Genomic DNA, 16319 nt, shown 5'->3' on the forward strand with positions numbered 1-16319 from the left:
GGTTGGGGTACGGACGATGAAGAAATTCAAAGCCCACCCACCACCCACTTTGTAGCCACTTTCGATGATTTAACCGACATGCTCGACTTCGACTCCGAAGACATCGACGGTATGGATGCCGATGGAGGAGATGATGAAGAACCAGCGCCTACTAGGCCCTGGAAAGCCACCTCGTCATATGACATATACATGGTGGACACCCCAAAAAAGGAGATGGCAATGGAACAGCGGAGGATGACCCCTCCAAGAAACAGCCTAAGCACCGGCGTCAGCGGAGCTGCTCAAAATCCCGCCAAAACAAATGCGGCGATTCCAGCACGAGAGATAATAATACTCCGGAAAGTGCCGAAGAAAACCCCCTCCAGCAAGATTTAGCACAGGAGGATGGAGAAACCAGCCCTCAGGAGAGAGCGGCTGAAATAGAGGTTGAGGACGATAATTATATGCCTCCCTCCGAAGATGAGGCAAGCCTCGACGACGACGAATTCGTCGTGCCAGAGGATCCCATCGAACAAGAGCGTTTTCAACGCAGGCTTATGGCCACGGCAAGAAGCCTCAAGAAAAAATAGCAACAGCTTAGAGCTGATCAAGATTTGCTAGTCGATAGATGGACTGAACTCCTTGCGGCCGAGGAGCATAAACTCGAACGCCCCTCCAAGAGCTACCCAGAGCGCAGGTTGCTACCCCGATTAGAGGAGGAAGCACTTGATGCGGCCGACCGGCCACCTCGTGGCCGTGACAGAGAGGCCTCTCGGCCCTCCACTCAAGCCGCACCCCGTACCAAGGCACGGGAATGTGCGCCGGACTTACGAGATATGCTGGAGGACAAGGCAAGGCAAACAAGATCGATCTATGGATCACGTGGGCGCCCCACGGCTCGAGACGGTAACCGTCACACCGGCCACAAATTCGGCAGGGCCGAACACAGTAGACAAAGCTCATTGGAGCTACACCGTGATATAGCCCAGTACAGAGGCGCCGCACACCCACTATGCTTCACAGATGAAATAATGGATCATAAAATCCCCAAGGGTTTCAAACCCGTAAACATCGAATCATATGATGGCACAACAGATCCTGCGGTATGGATCGAGGACTATCTCCTTCATATCCACATGGCCCGCGGCGACGATTTCCACGCCATCAAATACCTGCCACTCAAGCTTAGAGGACCAGCTCGGCATTGGCTTAACAGCTTGCCAACAGGATCAATCAGTTGTTGGGAGGACCTGGAAGTCGCATTCCTCGACAATTTCCAGGGCACTTATGTGCGACCCCCAGACGTCAATGACCTAAGTCACGTAATTCAGCAGCCAGAGGAATCGGCCAGGCAATTCTGGACACGGTTCCTAACAAAGAAAATTCAAATAGTCGACTGTCCGGACACTGATGCCCTAGCAGCCTTCAAGCACAATATCCGTGACGAGTGGTTGGCCCGGCACCTTGGACAGGAAAAGCCGAAATCTATGGTAGCACTCATGACACTCGTGACCCGCTTTTGCACGGGAGAAGACAGCTGGCTTGCTCGTAGCAACAACATGACCAAGCACCCTGGTAACTCGGACACCAGGGACGGCAGTGGCAGGTCACGTCGCAACAAGCAGAAGCGCCGCATTAACGGCGACAATTCTGAGGATACGACAGTTAATGCCGGATTCAGATGCTCTAAATCCGGTCAGCGGAAAAAGCCATTCAAAAGGAATCCTAGGGGCCCATCCAGTTTGGACCGAATACTCGACCACTTGTGCCAGATACATGGCACCCTCGAAAAGCTGGCCAATCACACCAACAGGGATTGTTGGGTGTTCAAGTAGGCAGGCAAGTTAAATGCCAAAAATGAAGACAAGGGGCTGCATAGCGATGACGACGAGGAGCCCTGGCCGCCGAACAACAGTGGACAGAAGGGTTTTCCCCCACAAGTGCGGACGGTGAACATGATATACGCAACCCACGTCCCCAAAAGGGAGCAGAAGCGCGCGTTAAGGGACGTATACGAGGTGGAGCCAGTCGCCCCATAGTTCAACCCATGGTCCTCCTGCCCGATCACTTTTGATCGAAGGGACCATCCCACTAGCATCCGTCATGGCGGATTCACCGCATTGGTTCTAGAATTAATTATTGACGGATTTCATCTCACTAGAGTCCTTATGGACGGCGGCAGCAGCCTGAACCTGCTTTACCAGGATACAGTGCGGAAAATGAGCATAGATCCCTTGAGGATTAAGCCCACCAAAACAACCTTTAAAGGCGTAATACCAGTTGTAGAGGCCAACTATATAGGCTCAGTCACACTTGAAGTGGTCTTCGGATCTCCGGATAATTTCCGAAGCGAGGAGTTAATCTTCGACATAGTCCCGTTCCGCAGTGGTTATCACGCACTGCTCGGGCGAACCGCATTCGCCAAGTTCAATGCGGTACCGCACTACGCATACCTTAAGCTCAATATGCCAGGCCCTCGAGTAATTATGGTTAATGGAAACACCGAACGCTCCCTCCGAATGGAGGAGCACACGGCGGCCCTTGCAGCGGAAGTACAAAGCAGCTTCTCCAGGCAGTTCTCCAGTCAGGCCACTAAACGACCGGACACCGTCAAGCGCGCCTGGAGTAACCTACAACAAGACCGCCTGGCATGATCCGAGCAGGCATAGCAATGCGACCCCAACCCCAACCCTCGCAAAAAGGCGACGCCAGTACTTCGCGTACATAACTACGCTCTAGAGATACCATGGGTACAGGGGGAGGGGCACCATCACGGCACGCCCGAAACACGGCCTAAACCGTACCAGGGGCTGCCGATTTTTTAATTTTCTCTTACTTTCAGGACTCCATCCTTCGGAAGGCCTGTTTGACAATTCAATTGCCGCACAAACGATGCAAGAACCAGGGGAGCAGACAAGCCACGCCGCATTACGGAACTCCCAGGTGGTCTCTATCACGAGCAGTATAGCTGTTCCGCATACTATTCTATAGCTTGCCCCTGGAACGGACATGTTAAATAGTCCAACCTTTCACTTATCGCATTATTTGTATCGTTCTGCTTTAATCGCAGCCCCTTTTTAATAAACAATGCATAGCTTTTGTCTATTTTTGCATTACTCTTTTTCTTTTCTTTATATATATATGTTCCTTAAACACATGTTGCACCCGTACACGTTGGTACGGCCAAAAAACGCCAGGGGCTTTAGGACCCCTCAATATGGTGTGAGAAGTTCGAACACTTTAACAAGTGCGGCACCCCGAACTTATAGCATTATATGCATCGGCTCTGAATCATGTCTTGGGTCAATAGTTGGGTTTGCCCGGCTCCTATGTTTTGGTGCCTTATGTTCCGCTATATCGGCTAAGGTAGCACTAGGAGAACCACTGCGATTGTGCCCCAATTGAGCTGGGTCGAGCACCTTAGTGGAGAAAGCTAAAACTGACTGTCATGATGAAGCGAGAGCTGGTCGCTGTTCGAGAGGTCTTTCGAGTCCCTACAGACTTATGCAGCTTAGGGCGAGGAGCCGGCTCTGTCCGGCCAAGGCGTGGATAGCGCCCCGAGCTCGGTCTTCCGAATACCAAGGGCTTCACCAAAATTTAAAATTATAGAATTCTATGGCTAAGTGAGAGTGTTCACGCATTATAGTCCGATTGCCTTGTTCGTTGGGCTGAGCGCCTCCCTCGAAGGACCCAAACATGGGAAAAAGAACGCTCAGGTTTATCCCCGAACACCCCAGCACTAGCGGCACGGGGGCAGAAGCTGACGACTTGCCATCTCTCTGAATTGATAAACAGCCACACAGAAGGTAATATTTTAAATTACAAACATCATTACTTAGCGCATATGAACAAGTTTCCAGCGCACAGGACAAAACGAGCAAGTTTCACTCAAAAATTACATCCCTAGAACATTCATCCGCCATAAGGCAGGCACCCTTCAGAACATCCTTATAATAATTCTCAGGCTTGCGATGCTCTTTCCCCGGCGGTGGCCCGTCCTTCACAAGCTTCTCAGCATCCAGCTTGCCCCAGTGCACCTTAGCACGGGCAAGGGCCCTACGGGCACCTTGAATGCAGACGGAGCGCTTGATGACTTCGAGCCTTGGACAGGCCTCCACTAGCCGCCGCACCAGCCCGAAATAGCTCCCAGGAAGAGCCTCTCTAGAACACCTTCTCTTTCGAGCTACCCTCCTCGGCTCGATAGAATGCGGCGGCATCAGACACACTCCGGGGAAGATCTGCGAACACTCCTGGAGAGCTCCGGATTCGGGTAAGTAATAAGTAACTCACGTTTATGTGTTTTCTTTGCATAAAGAATGCCTTACCCACCGCTATCTTCTTCACCTCATCCAACTCCTGGAGGGTCTTTTGGGATTCGGCCTTGGTAGACTTGGCATTTTCAATAGCCGCCGTGAGCTCGGACGCTTGCGTCTTTGAGTCAAGCTCCAAACTCTCATGCTTTTTCATGAGAACCTGGAGCTCTTGCCGCACCTTGCCAACCTGGGCCTCATACCTCTCCCGCTCGGTGCGCTCCGTGGCCGCGTTCTTCTTAGCCTCGAGTAGCGCTTGCTTAAGGGTCGCCACCTCAGACGTGGCCCCTAAAATAGCCACGATAATCCTGTCATTTTTTGCAATTGCACCTTTTTATATATATTTAAACAAGGTATTTCTTACCTTCATTGTCCTCGAGCTGCTTCTTGGTGCACCCGAGCTCTTGCTCGGACCGCTCGAGGTTCTGCTTTAGTGTGTCCACTTCCGTAGTCAGTGCGGCAAACGCAAGCAGAGAAGCCTGCATACGCATATTGACTCCTTTTTGTTAGACTCCTGCGAATTTTATTTGATCCTCTATTCGGCTTTTCTTCCCGAACGCCAAACAGAGCATCAGGGGCTACTGTCTATGCGGTAAAATTATTTAAACATTCTTTACTTACCTCAAAGCCTATTAAAAGGCTCGTACAAGCTTCAGTCAGTCCACTCTTGGCGGACTGAACCTTCTGGACCACCGCACTCATAATAGTGCGGTGCTCCTCGTCGATGCAGGCGCCTTGGAGCGCCTCCAACAGATTGTGCGGCGCCTCCAGTTGGACGGGGGACACCGGCACGGTGGGCTTGCTCCTCTTGGAAGGAGGTCCCCCGCCGGACTCTGGAACCTTTGAAGGCTCCGGAGCGGAGTCCGGCCTAGAGCCGGACTTGGAGCCCTTGGGGGTTTCATCCCCTTTACTCCTGGAGTCCGGGAGGTCGCCCTGTGGTGCCTCCAGGACCACCTCCTCCTGGCTTGGAACCTGTTGGGACAACACTTCGGTGTCGTCCGTAGGGCGGGGGGAGGAAGCCGTCGGAAGCGAGTTCACGTCCGATGAGTCCAGTGAGCCGCTCGACGACGCGTCGAGCCGGTCTTTGGGTGGGCTGCATGAACATATTCGACATAAAGGAAAGCTGTGCAATAAACGAATACTATGAATTACTCTAATATCCGGATAGTTACGATTTTGCCAGGGGCTTGGCCCTGGGCTGCCACTCCTCTCCGCCGTCGTCGGCGTCGGTGGAGTAGTCCGGAGGAAGGATTTTCCCCTTCTTGGACCCTCTGGCCTCCCCAGAGAGGGCGGCCTTCCTTTTCTTCTCTCCTCCCGCTGGAGGGGGAGAGGTCTCTTCTTCTTCCTCCTCGTCTTCACGGGAGGAATGCGCCTCGGAACCGTCGGATGATGGATCCGACACCTCCTGGCGCCGGGCACTCTTTCGAGTCCCCGTGGCCTTTTTCGCAGCCTTCTTCTCCGGCACCACATAGGGTGCCGGAACCAGCAGCTTTGCCAAGCGAGCGTCCACTGGGCCTTCGGGCAAAGGAGCCGGACAATTGATCTGTCCGGACATCACCTGCCAATCCTGTTAAAGGTAAGAGAGCTTAGATCCCGCATGGAGTCAAACTATGAAAAACTGATACCCTGTAAAAGGAAAAAAACAGCTTACCGCATGAGCGTGACGTTGCGTACTGAATCCGCGATCCTCAGTAGCGGATGCGGGGGCCTCGGCGCCCTTGAAAAGCACCTTCCAGGCATCTTCGTACGTCGTGTCGAAGAGCCTGCTCAGAGTCTGGTGCCGCGCCGGGTCGTACTCCCACAGGTTGAAAGCCCGTTGTTGACACTGGAGGATCAGACGGATGAGCATAACCTGGACTACATTGACAAGCTTGAGCTTCTTGTCTACCAGGGTTTAGATGCATGTTTGGAGTCCGGTCAGCTCTCCTTTCTTACCCCACGACAGGCCCGTCTCCTTCCAGAAGGTGAGCCGCGTAGGGGGTCCGGATCGAAACTCGGGGGGTGCGACCCATTCGGGGTCGCGCGGCTCGGTGATGTAAAACCACCCCGAATGCCACCCCTTCAGGGTCTCCACAAAGGAGCTCTCGAGCCATAGGACGTTGGCCATCTTGCCGACCATGGCACCTCCGCACTCCGCCTGGTGGCCGCGCACCACCTTCGGCTTGACGTTGAAAGTCTTGAGCCATAGGCCGAAATGGGGGCAGATGTGGAGGAAAGCCTCGCACACGACGATAAACGCCGAGATGTTGAGGACAAAGTTCGGGGCCAGATCATGGAAATCTAGGCCGTAGTAGAACATGATCCCCCGGACAAATGGTTGGAGAGGGAAGCCCAGTCCATGGAGGAAATGGGGGAGGAACACCACCCTCTCATGGGGCCTAGGGGTGGGGATGAGCTGCCCCTTTTCGGGAAGCCGGTATGCGATGTCGTTAGACAGGTATCCGGCCTTCCTCAGCTTTTTGATGTGTCCCTCCGTGACGGAGGAGACCATCCACTTGCCTCCCGCTCCGGACGTGGCTGGAGAAGGTTGAGGTGGGGAGTGCAGACTTGGGCGCTGGAGCTCGAGTGCGCGAGAATGGATAGGCAAAGGAGGAAGAAGGCGTAGGTGAAAAGGTGGATCCTTATCCCCTTATATGGGTAGACGCAACTACGTGTCCCCACCAGCCTGGTAAAACTCACCTATCTCCAAGTGCCGTAATCAATGGCGCAGTTGGGTTACCCACGCCCGTATTGATGAGAATCCCGAAATGAGGGGACACGATCTCTGCTTTAACAAGACATGCCAAGGAAACTGCCTCGCATGACGCTCTGAGGTGGGATAATGAAACGACTCGGATAAAGGCTTGGCCGTGGTGTGACACACTACGGAATACGTCAGCAGATTAGATTCGTGTAAATGTTATTCTCTCTATGGCAATATGTGGAAACTTATTTTGCAGAGCCGGACACTATCTTTGTGTTCAAAATCTTCTATGAAGTACTTGGAGGAGGAACCTGCCTTGCAATGCCGAAGACAATCTGCGTGCCGGACTCGTCATCATTGAAGCCTGGTTCAGGGGCTACTGAGGGAGTCCTGGATTAGGGGGTGTTCGGATAGCCGGACTATACCTTCAGCCGGACTCCTGGACTATGAATATACAAAATTGAAGACTTCGTCCCGTGTCCGGAAGGGACTTTCCTAGGCGTGGAAGGCAAGCTTGGCGATACGGATATTCAGATCTCCTACCATTGTAACCGACTTTGTGTAACCCTAACCCTCTCCGGTGTCTATATAAACTGGAGGGTTTTAGTCCGTAGGACAACATAGACAACAACAATCATACCATAGGCTACCTTCTAGGGTTTAGCCTCTCCGATCTCGTGGTAGATCTACTCTTGTACTACCCATATCATCAATATTAATCAAGCAGGACGTAGGGTTTTACCTCCATCGAGAGGGCCCGAACCTGGGTAAAACTTCGTGTCCCTTGCCTCCTGTTACCATCCGGCCTAGACGCACAGTTCGGGACCCCCTACCCGAGATCCGCCAGTTTTGACACTGACAGGGGGGCTCGTCGGAGAGGTACCCACCTATCTATATTAGGGTTCAGGATGGGGGCGGTGGTCGCCGGCGGTGGCAGGGTGTTGGCGGGGCGGTGGCAGGGTGTTGGCGGGGCGGTGGCAGGGTGTTGGCGGGGCGGTGGCGTGGGGATCGCCGAAGAAAAAGCTCGGCACGGGGGGGAGGGGGGGCTAGAGGGATGGCCGGGGCCGCGGCGGATCGGCGGTTGGGAGTGTTTTCGGGGCAGGCGGGGCGGCGCACCGCCGGCCACAGGCCGCGGGGGACTGCTGTTTGGCCGGTGGTGGCTGGCGGCTCAGGGGGGTGGAGGTTGAAGATGAACCATAGGCCCTTGATTTCGTATCCAACGGCTGCAAAATAGACTGACCAGAGATGAAAAAGTCAGTCGACCGACGTGTAGCCTCACCTTGCTAGTGCGTTCAGTTTCGACAGCAAAATTCAGTTTCGACAGTTAAGTTCAGTTTCGACAGTTAAGTTCACTTTCGACAATTAAGTTTGGAGATGAGCGGCTGATGTATTTTACATCTAGCACTTTGTGGTTATGTATTTTACGTCATGTACTGGAGATGCTATTAGAATTCCACTCAGATTAACGTTGTTCGTTGTCTCTCTTGTCCTGCTTCAGCCTCAGCGTCGTACAACTCGCCGGAGCTGCTCTAACAACGAAACCCTCCATCACAGCGGAGCAGTACCTCGGGCTCCATCTCCAGACGCCTAAGATCTTCTTCCCCTCCTCCGACAGCAAAGTCAGCCGGAGCATCCTCACCGGCCAACCCAATCACGCTGAGATCGACATGGCTTCGCCAAAGAGGTTGTACACTTGTTGCATCTCTTTTTTACTCTACATGTTATATATATTGTCCACTGAGCACACATATTTGTTCCTTTAGTGTCTCCTTGAAATAAAAAACGTAGGAATTTTAATTTTCACTTGTCCTCCTTTTCAAATTCCTATTCATGAAGCACAAGACTAAGAGATAGTAGCATAATAGCATTATAACCGTACATTTTCTTGTGGTTTGACTTAATCTCACCATGCTTCTTAGAATCCTGTGATCTTCCAATTGTTGTGAATCAAACACCCAGATTGGCAGAAATCCTGTGTTTTTAAATTCTGTGTTTTGCACGTGCATTCCTATCCTATTCTTGTCTATTTCCTATACCTGCATTGCTGGAATCCTCCAATTCAAACGAGCCCTTACAGAATTACTTCTCTTACAGATAGTTGTCAAAGAAAACCTTGCGTGGTTTTTCCCGCTCCTGCTGCGCCGTTGTCCACCCCAGCTCAGCTGCTCCAACGACAGAAGGGTCCAGCACAGCAGGGATCCGGCCTCCAGACTATCTTTCGCCGCCTCAGATCTTCTTCCCCGCCGCTGGCAGCCATGAAAACTGCTTTACCATCATCAACCGAGCAGATGACCTCGGGGACTACACGGGTCCGCAAGAGAGGCCGCACTCCTTCGTGTATGCTTACGTTATGCATCGCTTAATATTACATGCTACTTTATCATCCTGTTCACCGATTAGACTCTGAGTCAGCTCCAAAGTAATGGTCAAACTTGGGTTTTTAAATGGTTGTGGGGTACATATCGGGGCCGCTATCAATAGTATCTATCTACTATCTGGTTAATCTCTGGTGTCTACTATGAGTTTCATGTTGGGTGGGAAACAAACAGTAAAGAAGCCATTATTTGTATTTTTTAACTGAAGCCATTATCTGACTGCTATTATTGGTTTTGGGTCTATCCAGAGGTTGCTACCATCACTCTAGATTTCTGCATGCACTCCTTACATAATCTCACTATGTTTTATTCCTATGCATGACAGTTATTGTAAACAATGGAATTGAACATGTAGAGGAAAAGAGACGAGCCTTGCGTGGCAATAAAATTTCATGCAGACGTCGCTCCATGGTAGGCGCAAAGGCAGCCCCCCCTCCATGCATTTCAGATTGTAATCGCGAGGAAAATATCTGTTCCGAGGGGGATTCAGAAGGAGAAGACAACTCCTATTTACCCCCTGAGGTCTTCGCTCTAACTTGGCATGCTGATGTTGGTTATATCATGCATATGGTGTCTTGCATTGCTTACTTTATACATCAAATATGTCATCTGCTTAGTTTAGACATTCTTTTTGCGAATGCCATCTGTTTAGTTTATTCATCGTTTATGTGAATTATGCAACGCCATCTTGTTTAGCCAGGCATCATATATGTGAATTTTGCAATGCCATCTTGCTTAGCCAGTCATCTTATATGTAAATTATATCAGGCCATCCTTTTTTTCGTTACATATTACATTTGTCAACAATGTTAGTACATTCAACTGCTCTTCGTGTGCATCAGCCATTTGACACGGTGATGGCAAATTCTGGAGTGAAAACATGGTCTTCAGAGCAGACTATGCTATCTGACGAAGCGCATATCTCGCTGGTTACGGATAGCTCCTCAGAGGAGGATTCAAAGAGAGATGACCAGTCCTATTCCCCCCCGAGGTGTATGCTCTAACTTGGCAGGGTTACGTTGCTCATATCGTGCGTATGGTGTCTCGCATTGCTATGTCATTTGATTAGTTTAGACATGATTTGTGTGAATGCCACCTGTTCTGTGTCTAATTACCATATATGTGAATTATGCATTGCCATCTTGTTGCAAGACATTATATATGTGAATTATACAATGCTATCTTGTTGCAAAGGCATTATATATGTGAATTATGCAATGCCATGCTGTTTAGCCAATCATCATGTATGTGAATTATATCATGCTATCCTTTTTTTGTATTACGCGTTCCATTTGTCGACAACGTTTGTATATTCAACTACTCTTCCTGTGCATCAGCCATTTGAAGCGGTGATGGAAGTATCTAGAGTGAAAACAAGGTATTCAGAGCAGACAATGCTACCTGCTGAAGCAGACATCTTGCTGGTTACAGAGAGCTCCTTAGAGGAGGATTCAGAGACTGATGACCAGTCCTATTTCCCCCCTGAGGTCTATGCTCAAACTTGGCAGGGTTATATTACCCATGTCATGCATGTTGTCTTGCATTGCTTAGTTTTTACATCATATATGGATTGCCATCTGCTTACTTGCTTACTATATAAATCATATATTTGAATTATATCATGCCATCATGTTTACATAGTACATACACATCATCTATCTGAATCATGGCATGGAACCCATTTAATAAAGACATCATATAGTTATATCATCTCATCTTGTTTAGTGTTTACAGTCATCATATTTTGAATTATGGCATTCTATCCGTGAATGTATGTGAATTATGGCATGCCAACCTATTTAATAAACACATTATATAGTTATGTCATGTCATCCTGTTTACATAGTCTCATATTTTGAACTATGTCTTTCCATCTTTTTTAGTTAGCCATCATAATGTGAAATTGTGTCATGCTATCCTGTTTAGTTAGCCATCATATATGTGAAATTGTGTCATGCTATCCTGTTTGGTTAGACAACATAAATATGAATTATTTCATGCCCTCTTTTATTCCCCACTATCCATTGCACCTGTCTATCATACAATGTCTATACTTTCAATTACTTTTCTTGTTTATCAGCCATTTGAATTGGAGAGCGTGATGGCAGTATCTAAGGGAGTAACAACACGGTCTTCAGAAAAGATAGTGCTACTAGTTGATGCAGATAGAACCACGGTTGTACTTGCCCAAGGACCAGATCCACCACACATAACCCAGACTCTCGCAGATTGTACCCCTACCGAGTTGGACAGAGAACCAGCTACACCCCTTCTAACCCCAACCCCTGCAGATAGTAACCCAGTTCCAGTTGACACAACACCATCTCCACCACAAAGCACCCAAACACGAGCAGTTAGTAAGGGAACTGCAGTGCCCAAAGCACGAGGACCACCACTCCGTATGTTGGGGAACATAGTAATTTCAAAAAAAATCCTACGCACACACAAGATCATGGTGATGCATAGCAACGAGAGGGGAGAGTGTTGTCCACGTACCCTCATAGACCGAAAGCGGAAGCGTTAGCACAACGCGGTGATGTATTCGTACGTCTTCATGATTCGACCGATCCACGTACCGAACGCACTGCACCTCCGAGTTCAGCACACGTTCAGCTCGATGACATCCTGTGAACTCTGATCCAGCAGAGCTTCACGGGAGAGTTCCGTCAGCATGACGGCGTGATGACGGTGATGATGTTGCTACCGATGCAGGGCTTCGCCTAAGCACCACTACGATATGACCGAGGTGGAATATGGTGGAGGGGGGCACCGCATACGGCTGGGAGAGATCAACCGATCAACTTATGTGTCTAGAGGTGCCCTCCTACCCCCGTATATAAAGGAGCAAGGGGGGAGGCCGGCCGACCCTCTATGGGCGCGCCAGGAGGAGTAGTCCTTCTCCTAGTAGGAGTAGGACTCCCCTTTCCTACTCCTACTAGGAGGAGGAAAGGAAGGAGGAGAAGGAGAAGGAAGGAGAGGGAGGAAAAGGAGGAAAGGGGGCCGGCCCCCTAGTCCAATTTGGTTTGGGCTAGGGGGGCCGCGCGCCCTGCCTCCTCTCTTCCACCACTTGGCCCATGAGGCCCATTACTTCTTCCTCGTATTTCCGTAACTCCCCGATACCCCCAAAAATACCCGAATCACTCGGAACCTTTCCGATGTCCGAATATAGTCGTCCAATATATCGATCTTTATGTCTCAACCATTTCGAGACTCCTCATCATGTCCCCGATCTCATCCGGGACTCCGAACTACCATCGGTACATCAAATCACATAAACTCATAATACAATCGTCACCGAAACTTTAAGCCTGTGGACCCTACGGGTTCGAGAACTATGTAGACATGACCGAGACACGTCTCCGGCCAATAACCAATAGTGGAAACTGGATGCTCATATTGGCTCCTACATATTCTACGAAGATCTTTATCGGTCAAACCGCATAACAACATACGTTGCTCCCTTTGTCATCGGTATGTTACTTGCCCGAGATTCGATCGTTGGTATCTCAATACCTAGTTTAATATCGTTACCGGCAAGTCTCTTTACTCGTTCCGTAATACATCATCTTGCAACTAACTCATTAGTTGCACTGCTTGCAAGGCTTTAAGTGATGTGCATTACCGAGAGGGCCCAGAGATACCTCTTCGACAATCGGAGTGACAGATCCTAATATCGAAATACGCCAACCTAAATAAGTACCTTTGGAGACACCTGTAGAGCACCTTTATAATCACCCAGTTACATTATGACGTTTGGTAGCACACAAAGTGTTCCTCCGGTAAACGGGAGTTGCATAATCTCATAGTCATAAGAACATGTATAAGTCATGAAAAAAGCAATAGCAACAAACTAAACGATCAAGTGCTATGCTAACGGAATGGGTCAAGTCAATCACATCATTCTCTAATGATGTGACCCCGTTAATCAAATGACAACTCATGTCTATGGCTAGGAAACTTAAGCATCTTTGATTCAACGAGCTAGTCAAGTAGAGGCATACTAGTGACACTCTGTTTGTCTATGTATTCACACAGGTATTATGTTGCCGGTTAATACAATTCTAGCATGAATAATAAACATTTATCATGAAATAAGGAAATAAATAATAACTTTATTATTGCCTCTAGGGCATATTTCCTTCAGCCTCCCACTTGCACTAGAGTCAATAATCTAGTTCACATCGCCATGTGATTTAACATCAATAGTTCACATCACCATGTGATTAACACCCATAGTTCACATTTTCATGTGACCAACACCCAAAGGGTTTACTAGATTCAATAATCTAGTTCACATCGCTATGTGATTAACGCCCAAAGAGTACTAAGGTGTGATCATTTTTTGCTTGTGAGAGAAGTTTAGTCAACGGGTCTGCCACATTCAGATCCGTAAGTATTTTGCAAATTTCTATGTCAACAATGCTCTGCACTAAGCTACTCTAGCTAATTGCTCCCACTTTCAATATGTATCCAAACTGAGACTTTGAGTCATCTGGATCAGTGTCAAAACTTGCATCGATGTAACATTTTACTGTCGGTGTTCTGGGAACGGGGGTCCCCAGACTTGCCTGCCTGCGGCCTGCGGCGTGGCTCAAAAGGGAGCCCAGTGCGGCCCATCTTCACCAACACAAACCCAAGACCCTCGCGAGGGGCCAAGCCTCGCGGGGCGGGCGACGTGGAGCTTCCTCAGGCACGGCCTCGTCAGGCTAGCTCACGAGGAGGCAGAGAGATCAAGGTGGGGTACCTCACGAGGTGCCCGTGACGCAAGCCATGACGACTCAGGGCGCCAGGCGGGTGCCAGCCCGCGCAGCGTCCTCCTTTCCTCTTTGGTGCAAAGGGGGCAAGCGCAGCCGCGGAGTACCGAGGCATCAGGCAAGTCTGGGGACCAAGACCAGGAGGACTACGAGATGGAGGTCATCGTGGAGCCCAAGACGGCGTCATCACCAGAGCTTTGCGCAGGCGAAGACTACTTTTGTCAGGATAGATGATACTTGCTGTCCCCCTTCAAATTAGCCTGCCATTGTTGGCTCCCTTCCCGCTCAATATTTGGGAAGAGGACCAGGGCCTCTATAAATAGGACCAGCCACCCACATAGCAAGGGGTCGGTCGGCTGGAGGCCGAGAGAGAGAGAGAGAAGGTGACTGAACTCCACTGAGCAGTTCATCGCCCCAGCCAAGAACAGACCCTCGCGAGGCTGTTCTTCCTTGTATTGTTCATCATCATCAGCCCAAGAGGCAATCCACCACACCACACACTGGAGTAGGGTATTACACCACAACGGTGGCCCGAACCAGTATAAACCCTGTGTCTCTTGTGTTGTTCTTTCCTTAGTTTTAGATCCTAGCATGGCGGAGGGGTGCAGGTAGGTAGGAGGCGAAATCTCCGCGCGCACCCCAGTGTTCGAACCTCAAGGGTCTGCCGGAACCCGAAATCCAACATTTGGCGTGCCAGGTAGGGGTGCGCCGGGATTTGTCTTCCACCACCCCGTTCTCCTCCGACCATCACGCCCATGTCTGACGCTCGTCGGGCCCACGCCGAGCGCCGGGCCGCACTCGCTTCCCGCGTCGCCCAGACGGCCCCTGTCGGCGGGCATCCGCGCCGTTCCCCGTCACCTGCCGTCAACGCCGCCACCGGCCCGGCGGGGGACGAGCGGCAAGCATCGTCCCAGCATCCGTCCATGCGGCAAGACGGCCGCACCACAACTCCCACGCTCACCCCAGCTGGTTCTTCGCCCGGCGCGCTCTGCGCGCCCATGGAGCCCCGCAACCTCTCCCCCGTCTATCGCGCTGCATCAACACCCCCGGTTGTCGCGGCCCTCTTGGGTGGCTCGCAGGCGCCGCCCACAAGTCACCACGTCAAGCCGTTCATCCGCCGGGTCAGCGCCGCTTCCACGCGGCAGGGGGCTCCCCTGGATCGGGCGGTGCCAGAGACCGGCCTAACCTTCAGCTCAGAGGACCTCCCCTCCAACTCGGCCTGCTCGGGTGCGCTCCCCATGCTGTGCACCCCCACCATCTGCCAGGTGGCCGTCACCAGAACCCTCATTGATGGCGGCGCGGGCCTCAGCATGCTCTTGGTCGAGGCCTTCAATCTCCTCTACATACCCTAGGAACGGCTGCGACCCAGCCGACCCTTCTCAGGCGTTGGGGGCGGATCGTCCAGCTCCCTGGGACAGATCCGGCTCCCAGTAACCTTCGGCACCTACGACAACTTCCGCACGGAGCTGGTCGACTTCGACATCACCCCCATCGGCCTCCCCTACAACGCCATCCTCAGCTACCCAGCGCTGGCCTAGTTCATGGTAGCGACGCACCCGGCGTACAACCTCATGAAGATGCCCGGGAGCAGCGGTGTCCTCACCGTGCACGGGGACACCGGGGACGCTCTGCGGGTGGTCAGGCTCGTCTTCAAGATAGCGGCGTCGGCACAGCCCGCCGACTTGGAGGCCCCCGAGACCAATGGAGCTGCGCCCACCAAGAAGAAGCAGTTGTTCACCCAAGACAAGGCAGAAACCAAGCAGATACCCGTCGATGAGGACGGGTCCACCAACGCCACTTTCACCATACTCGCCCACCTCAAACCTGAGCAAGAAGAGACCCTAGTTGGGTTCCTACGCGCAAACAAGAAGGTATTCGCTTGGGAGCCAGACCAGTTGGCAGGGATCCCCAGGAGTGTAATCGAGCATCACCTCAACGTGTGCCCCAACGTGCGCCCTGTGAAGCAGAAGGCCAGGCGGCAGTCCACAGAAAAGCAGGCCTTCATCGTCCAAGAGACCCGCAAATTAGAGGCTGCTGGGGTCATTCGCGAGGTCCGATACCTAGATTGGTTGGCCAACCCTGTCCTTGTGCCAAAGAAGGGAGGGAAGGAGCGCATGTGTGTCGACTTCACCAACCTCAACAAAGCGTGCCCGCAAGATCCGTTCCCTCTCCCCCGCATCGACCAGATCGTCGATTCCACTGCGAAATGCGACCTGTT

Source organism: Triticum urartu, chromosome 1 (assembly GCF_003073215.2).
Source record: "Triticum urartu cultivar G1812 chromosome 1, Tu2.1, whole genome shotgun sequence".
Taxonomy (NCBI): domain Eukaryota; kingdom Viridiplantae; phylum Streptophyta; class Magnoliopsida; order Poales; family Poaceae; genus Triticum; species Triticum urartu.